This window comes from Ambystoma mexicanum, chromosome 1p (genome assembly GCF_040938575.1).
Source record: "Ambystoma mexicanum isolate Mex_15411 chromosome 1p, UKY_AmexF1_1, whole genome shotgun sequence".
Lineage (NCBI taxonomy): Eukaryota > Metazoa > Chordata > Amphibia > Caudata > Ambystomatidae > Ambystoma > Ambystoma mexicanum.
Window position 1 is genome coordinate 1,072,109,223 of NC_090921.1, and position 8,720 is coordinate 1,072,117,942.

At 46.7% G+C, this 8,720-nt stretch overlaps 1 protein-coding gene across 2 annotated transcripts in view; it reads right to left on the bottom strand.

The window, feature by feature from the left end:
* PEAR1 (platelet endothelial aggregation receptor 1) overlaps positions 1–4,246 on the bottom strand; it is a 390,559-nt gene extending 386,313 nt beyond the window's left edge. For both annotated transcript variants that reach the window (XM_069604561.1, XM_069604559.1), the window contains exon 1: positions 3,915–4,246. The gene's annotated coding sequence lies outside the window, so the exon portion shown is untranslated. The remainder of the gene's footprint in view (positions 1–3,914) is intronic.
* Between the last annotated feature and the right edge of the window lie 4,474 nt (positions 4,247–8,720).

The window sequence follows — 8,720 nt, forward strand, 5'->3', positions numbered from 1 at the left end:
CATGGGATACGGAGGTAGTAGAAGAGCTGAGGTGGCTATAGCAGGAGCAGGGGAGGGGATACGCTCCAGAGCAGGTTGAAACGGGGTAGAGTGGCGCGACCAGTGACGCGCAGGGTCATCAGATCCTTCCTGACGTGGAAAGTGGAAGGGGGTATCCTTGTCTGCTTTGATAAGACAGCGGGAGGAAAAGGCCTGCTTCCTGTTTGTTTCCCTCCTGCGGGTCTTTGTGTTCAGCCTGGCGATGTTGTGGCTACCTCCAGAGATGGCGAGTTTCTTGGCCAGGTAGAGTGGTGTTTTGGTTGTGAGTGCGGTGTAGGTGATGCAGGCTGTCTTGAACATGATGCACGCCTGAAGGGAAAGCCAGTGCAGCTCCTTGGGGATGGGAAGATGTTGTTGAATATTATTTAATATAGGCAGAAAGTGCACTCCGTTCAGAGCAATATGCTGTTAAACTAATCTTAAAGTCGCAGGAGTCTTTATACGTTATTTGAATACCATTACTGTAATCCATAGGTTGCACTTACTTTGTTTGCTAATTGGAGAGGGAACAGGTGGTTTTCTGCATTGGAGTTTGGTGCATTGTCCCCATACCAGATGGCAGTGGTCGCATCTGGCCACTTACCTGAAGACCTTGGAATGGATTACTTACCTCTAGGGGGAATGGGCTACATTAATCGCCTCTCCCAGTCGCGGTTGTTATTACAGAATGAACTGCCAGACTTACCAACTTGATGAGGTGCTTTTATAAGTGTGGCATATACTAATTATCCCATCAGAATAACATCAGCAGGTGGTATATAGTGCCTCCTGCCAGATTGCTCCCACGTCTTCTATTAATTTAGTTATTTATTGTGTGCTTTAGTTTAATTACATCCTTTCACATATACACAGGTAAACACACAGATGAAGAGAAAATAGCGAGCAACATATACAAAAGACAACAGAGTATTATTTTTAAAAAATCACATTCTCAAAAACCTCTATTCAAACATAGCATTTAATTTAGTGCAAGCGTTTACTAAAATGTCATCAGTTATCTCCAAATCGCTCCAAACAGTTGACAAATAAATTACTAAGAAGTTTCTATAAATTCACAAAAACAGGACAGTTAACTACGTTTTGGTTACTTTTAATACATAATAGTTTATCTTTAATATGGATAAGACCTTTCTGTTTATTTAGCTCGAAGACTTTCCAGAATTAAAAAAGAGCACCTTTTATTCTCCATTCCTCCTTGTCTCCCCTCCCCCGTCCTCCTCCTCGTGCCTATTTGTAATCTTTCTTTTCAGGAGGCTACTTCAGAGATCGTTCAGGGGTTATAGATGTGGGAGATGTAACTTGCTACGAAAATGGCAGCACCTCGCTCCCTTAGTCCATGCTTGTGCAAGGGAGCCTGTTGTAAAATCACTTGAACACGCAAAAGGCGGCGCCATCATGACAATGGTTGCCGTGATCTGCAATTCTAGGAACCTCAACATACATGGGAGCCTTTTAGCATGGAGCACCTGTGGAAAGGGCACATGCACTGGGTATTGTGCACCGAGTCTGGAATGTGATACTCAGTTTCTTTTATTTTGGGTATTTATTGAGCACATTTATTGAGCGCAAACCTGGCTTCAGTAGTTAGCTGAGCACTGCACTTTGGTCAGGGCTAGGGGCATGCCTGGGGGGTGGGGAGGGGCAGTAATTCTAGGCAGCTCTGCAGAGGGGGCACCCCGCAGCTAAACAAGCAGGGGGGCAACATAGGACAAAAGGGGAGAGGGGCAGATCAGAGGCTGGCGGGTAGCAACCTGTGACTCACGGGAAGCGCAACACCTCTCCCCGGTCCCTCCCACAGACACACAGTGCCAGGGAGCGTGAGGGAAGCAATGGGCCAATGCAAGAGAAGCTGCCAATAAGCACCAGAAGCAGGAGACAGGGCACTCCCAGGTAGGACACAAAAGAGCACCCCAAGGGGCAAAGGGCCCTCGGCGCAAGCCGGCAGGGGGCTTGTAAGAGCCCCCACACAAGCAGACATAGCCTAGGGCTCGTAAGGCCCAATAAAAGGAGCTGCTCAAGCAGCAGAAAAGTACCATCCTGTTTGGGACTCTGTACTGAGCACCAAACCAGTGGTCTGCCTACACAGAATACTTTTTTCTTTCCCAAGAACCCTCCCACCCAAGGAAAAAAGGGAAGAAAAAGAAGAGAAGAGAGACAGGGCAACGCAGGGGGCTCACGTCGTTGTGGGAAGAGGAAGAGGGCACGGGCCAGGGGGCACGACCCTGGCCCCATGCCCAAAAGTGTACATTATGTATTATTATGCATTATTACATAGTGTGCAATAAAAACCACTTGCCAACACTTACACACTGTTGTTTGGTGGTCTCTAAGGGAAGTATGGGGGACAGTCACTAACCTTTTGGCTCCACGGGTTACAGTGCAGCATGTATTCCTGACGCGCCATTAAGGGTCGCGGATTATAGTGTAGATTTACAGTTGGTGGGGAACAAGCAACAGAGCTCAAACAGCAGGCGCGGGTGAAACAGTGGTAGGCTGCAGAGGGTGGTCCTCAGGAGGTGCGCTCTGCAGGGGGTGTAACATATGCCAGTGCTCACTGAAGAGGAGGGGCTGGATTTCTTTTCTGAAATGCATGAGGGTAGGAGCGGGCCTCAGGTTACATAGTCTTGGTGCACACAGTGAGAATGCGTGTTTATTTTTTTGCATTCCTGCTACTTTAATCTGGCCAAGTCCGAACATCTGGTGATGCACTGGCCGCCAGAGGTGGAGCGTGCTTGGTAACGGCTCAGTACAGGGGTCAGCAACCTTTTGTTCTCCAGATGCTTTGGACTACAACTCCCATCCGCCCTAGCCAAAACAGGCAACGATGAAGGATCATGGGAGTCGTAGTGCGAATCATCTAACAAGCCACAGGTGGCAGGCCCCTGGCATATATGATGTAGCTGGCTTTGAAGGCGATGTGTGCTGCAGGGGGTTGCAAACGTAGATTCAGTCACCCAAAGTCAGGTCTGTAAAATATCCACCTGCACAGGTATGGCTGCGTAATTATAATACACAAACACACTTTCCAACCGGGCTTGTACACTTGTGTCCTGCACGAGTCTGATTAAGAGATGTGCTAGGGTGTGTGTTACAATGCACGTGCATGAAATGACGTTTTCAGAGAATTGCTTTACGAATTTGGATGCAATCTACAATCGGTGCTGCTCTCTCGCGTCACCTTCTCTCTCTCTCCTATCAAACACGTGATAACCGGAAAAAAGCTCTTTCCCGTTCATCAAGTTATTGTTTTTTTTGCTAAAGAACATGTAAACTGCATTACAATCCAGGCATTTGTAAAACAGGAATGCTCGTTTAATATAGCACTTAAGAAGGAATTTGGCCCGTTTCTAAGCACTGCCTCCTTTTCACGGCGTCATGAAAAAACAGAGGTAGCGGTGATCTACCCAGGATCACACCATTTGTTGAAACAGAACTCCTGGCTCCGCACTCGCGGCTTGGCCAGCACCTGCCTCCAGTTTAAGATATACACAGCACGCTGCGGCGGGATCTCAGATAGAGTTTACACATGTATGTATGTTTGTATATATTGCAATCAAAGCCGCACGCACGCACGTATCCAATGAGCGGATTGGGAACTGTAGACTTTTAATGCCTACTGATTTACTGGCCTGCATCGAGGCCTTCAAAATCGGTCTACACGAAGTCACAACGCGCCGGAATGCTTAGACAGGCCGCCTGCTTCATCACAGTTCTGCAGATAAAAGGTGCTGCAATTGCCCAGACAATGCCACTCCTTTTCTCCTCCTCGGGAAGATTGAAGCCTTTGCGCAATTCAAACATGGAATCACTTTCTGCAGCAGGCGCGCTAACCCTCCCAGCTATCCCCCTAGGCATAACAAACAAACGCCACTTACTTTGCTTGCCGGATCCCATCCAAAAGAGCTCCAAAGACTGAATGCTCTGTGCACTGAGGGGACACTCCTCTGGAGGGTGAGCTGGACTCAGCCAGAGAGTTGGACCCTGCACGCTCCCTTCTTTTCCTGCTTCTCGGAATATCGTCCACTTAGGCTGCGCCTCTACTGAGCACCACGGAGTGAGGGCGGGTCGGTTCTGCTCAGGGTGGCGTGGGAGTGCGGCACTGGGCTGTGCAGTATCTGTGCGTGATGAGATGCCAGAGCCAGGCGGGGGGAAGCGGCAGGAAAAGAGCTGCAGCTCGCAGCCTGCAGGAAGTTTTGACAAGGAAACTCCAGAGAGGATGCTGAGGGAGAGAGAGAACACGGCGCTTGGCGCCCAGCCAGTGTGTGGATTGGAAATGAGGCGTGGAAGAGGGTGGACGTAAAAGACAACACGAGAGGGGTGCGGAACAAGCCGATGCACTCGAACAAGGGGGACAGGCATACGGCAGAGGCACCCAGATGGCAGATAGCGCAGAGATGTGATATGCGCGTTATCAACATCATATCCGATATCAGAGCGATATCCCGGAGACCTAAAACTATAGCAACTGTCAGAGAGAGTGAAATGCGCGCTTTCTCTGCTTATTGCTCATATTGCACTTAACACCACACAGAGGCCGTTTCAAAGCACTATGACTGCATCAGGGAAAGGAGATGTGGGGGTTGCGAAAGAGGTGGCTCAGAAAGAGAAGCAGTGCCACACTATATGGCGGATGGTAGGTTGCTTGGATGGTGCCCGGTAGAGCCCTAAAGAGACTTCCAAACAATACAGGGAGAGAGTGGAGAGGTGGGTAGGTTAAGAAGGGACAGGAGTGAGAGAGAAGGAAGATGGATAGAGTGAGTGAGTGAGGTTGGAGGCAGAGGTCGCAGTTGTCAGGAACGAAAGGACTCAACGTTCCTCTACTTTTTGGGAAAGTCACACATTGTTCCCTTACTTTTAGTGGCCCTTAGTACTGTTCCTGGACAGCAGACGAAGGGCACTTGTTTTTGCTGCCGCCTTACTGGGGATTTGAGCCTGGGCCCTGATGGGACAACTCTTATGTCATATCACACAGAACTATCTTCAAGACACTGGCTTTTTTGCAGACAATGGCTTTCTTTCGTTTATTTCTGTAATGTGCGGATGGGCCCCACCGCTTAAGAAGGGAGCACACGTTTGTACGTCAAGCAAGTTTATTGTACAATCGGCCGGGAGGGGCTAGATGATTCTATAGATTCAAACTAACCCGAGTCTCCCTAAATCACAAAAGTTGACACATTATATACATTTTTGCAACAGTTAAAACACTCCCACATTTTTTTATTGCAAAGCACCTCCCACATATGATTGGTCAAAACCTATACAAAAGAAATCCAAACTTCTCAAATTCCACTGTTCTCATTGGGTACAATCATCTTAACTACCAGCTCATGTGTACAACAGACCCTCTTTTGCAATTTGTCTGTGGTAGGTCATGACATCATCACATAGTTACACATTTAAACATAAACATAATCCATTACGCGTTCCAGCTGGCCTGGGTCTGTCTAACCCCAGATGTGATTTGCACATGGTTTGCAAGGACACTTCAAACAATATGGGGAGGGTAAGAGTAAATACGTTTCCTTTGAACTGGTGATAACTATCTTACCCACCCAGACTTGCTGGCATCCCTGGAACACCCTAATCTAAACGACTTCCAATTCAACATGCATGACCTCCAGACACAATCAGAGAAAATAATTGAAATCCATATGTATTGGTCAACTCTGGCCTCAGGCGTCCCTTCACCCCAGATTTATTGCTGGTCAAAAGCAAATGCCCGTATTCCCCTGAACAATAAATAACAAGCTCCCATGCACTTAAAAAGATTGCATTTCCTTTCTGCGATACTGCCAAGCCATATATACTCTGGCCCTTCCTGTGTGTGACCATCTGATTATTGTTGCAGCTGCCCTTCTTCGGTCCTTCAATCCTTTCCAAAACTGTTTTTTCTGTCACTCAGAATTCACCTCGCAAACCCTGATTGCAGAGTTTAACCAATTTATGAAAGAGCACACAGCATACAGATTTGTACATTTCCCCATGTATGTATATCAGTGTATGCAAATTTAAAACGTTTGTGTCCTCTTTCCAGTGGTTTCCTCATTTGCAAATCTCATTTCTCACATGTGTCTCTTGTGAAGTTCCTTGTTGCCCAGCTTCTAGGTGCTTTGTGGCACACCATACCCAGATTGTATTTATATTTCATTGGCGATTTTGACAATTTATCTTGCTGTGTGAGTACACATCTAAATGTATCAGCTTAAACACAAAGAAACACTTAAGTAACACATATCCCATTCTCATTAACTACACTAAATACAGTCACCAATATGGCATGCACAACATGAACTCCTTTTTTCTAATTGGGACCTTTCCTGACCACCAAAACATTCCCCCCTTTAATTAATACTTTAACTAATAACCCACATTCTTGTTCTTTAAATCCATCTCCTCAGGGGAATAACTCTACAACATCTCTCACCTCGGTCCCAACATGGGCATAGTCCTCTGCAGAACAAACCCAACTCATTCCCCCATTTCTGCAATTTACCCGCTGCTCCACACAATCATCACAACATGGTGGAGACACAAGACAGCTTCAGTCTGAGTACCCAAGTGGTATGAAATGGTTGTGGTTCTAGCTTTGGACAGGGTCAAAGTCATCATGGCAGCTGCTTTCGGTACCTGGGCAGAACAGCATCGTAAGAGCATTTGGCAAGAGCAAAAGGTAATAAGGAAAAAGACAAAAATTGGTATAAAAGTCTTGACAGCTAGGTTCATCCAAGATGGCACCCAAGAAATAAAAGAGTCCAAACAGGGTTAATTTGTGATTCGAGTCTTGTTCTCCATGACCACCCTAAGCTTGTGCAAGGCGGCGATTGTTTTTATGAGAGTCCCATTCTCCGAATCATTAGTAGGCAAACATGTGCAGCAGGTCCCCTGTATCTTATGGCAGACCCCTCCTTCCATAGCTGTTATGAGGTCGATATCTATTCTGCAAGGAAATGAGCCTCAGGGAGCTTAGTTCTTCCTTGATGGCACTGAAAACGGATTCAGAGGAATTCACAAATAAAAGGAGTTTGTACTGGGTCACCCGGAGCCACTTTGCATTTGCTGCAGCTTGGATGCTAGATGCCAGTTCGACTAAACAAACAACATTTCTCAGGAATGTTGATTAAAGCTTTTGAAGATGTCGCCAAGATGGTATCCAGTGATAATGTCGCATGGGAAAAGTTCGCCATGGGATGAGATTTCCCCAAATTTGAACTCCCACGAAAAACAAGCACTTTCCCCAAATATTCTACGACTGGCGTTAGAGTAGATCATTGTATTCATCCTAGAATATGTGGCGGAAGGCTTTTAGGGGTGCAGGGGAAAAAAGTAACCTATCTGGTGACTTTTTCCCAGGGGACATCATCACATGGAACTGCCGAGATGTAGTTGGACTGCTTGGTCCATTGCAGTAGTTCCTCTTTCCCATGATCTGGAAAAGTCATTGAGGTGTCCATGACAGGGGCTGCAAGGGGCATAGGGGACAAAGGGGGCACAGATATGGCTTTGAACATCGGGCAGGCAAGGATTAAATGTTCCTCAGGAATAACAACGACAGGCATATGTAATGTGGTGAAACAGCACACACCTCGTCAGGCTGGAGGCAATTTGTGTATTGGCATACTGTCCACAAGTCCAAGATATATTGAGAAGCACAGCTGATGCTCCAGCCAGATAAGTGATGCAAAGCGTGTGGCTGCAGTTCCCATGTGTGCCACCAGGCACTGTGCCATTGCCAATAACACATAGAGAAAAATGGGTAAGTGTAGCTTAACAGGTTTTTCGGGCTCGTTGAGCCATGTCAGATACTTTAAAATATTTCTGCCACACATTTCCACATTCTTGGTTTAAACATGCCACCCCTTCTTCTGAGAATCCCCTCATCCTTCCAGCTCTGCAACTTTTCACCCCTAGCTCCCATTGGTTGTTGATGATAATGCCCCCTTTTAAACTCCACTGGACTCTTTTCGTACACCGAACATCCTTCTGCTCTTTACGATCTGTAGCTGAACATTCTTCATGAACAGATATAATAGATGCTGTGACTGATTGCCCTTGAAACTGCCCTCGGACCCTGCACAAAGATAGGTGCACTAGATATAGTGCCTCTGCTAACTCTATTTCATCTGGGATAAACACTGTAGGGAAAACCAGAACCATAGGGGATGAGAGAGCAGATGTAGCAATTCCTACAGATCTCTCTTTCTCAACTGTCCTGATATGGCTATACCATACAATACCTGCATGCAAAACCATGTACATCTACTATCGGGTTTAAATTTACACCATCATTATCCATAAAGTCAGAATCACTACTTCCTAGTGATCTGCGTGTTGGTTAGCTCTGCCCTTGTTAGCCCTCTTCCTGTTCTTCTCCCCGCTCACTCCCTGTCCCCTCTCCAAACCTCTGATTGGGCCCATGCCCAGGTGTTTATTTTCTGGGAGTTTCTCCCTTTTCTGTGTTCAGTGCAGCTTCACTCCCGCTGCCGCAGCACCTGGGTTAGGTCTGCAACTCATTCTTGGCGTCTCACTGGTGATTTCTATTCTTAATTACATCTTGAGCCTCACGGCATGTGCTTAGGCCATCCATATTATCTTGATTAGTGTGTTTTTTCCATCTGCTGCTTTGCAGTGTGTCCACTGGTCAGCCTTTTAATTATTCACCTCTACTGTACTGCGTGTGTTTG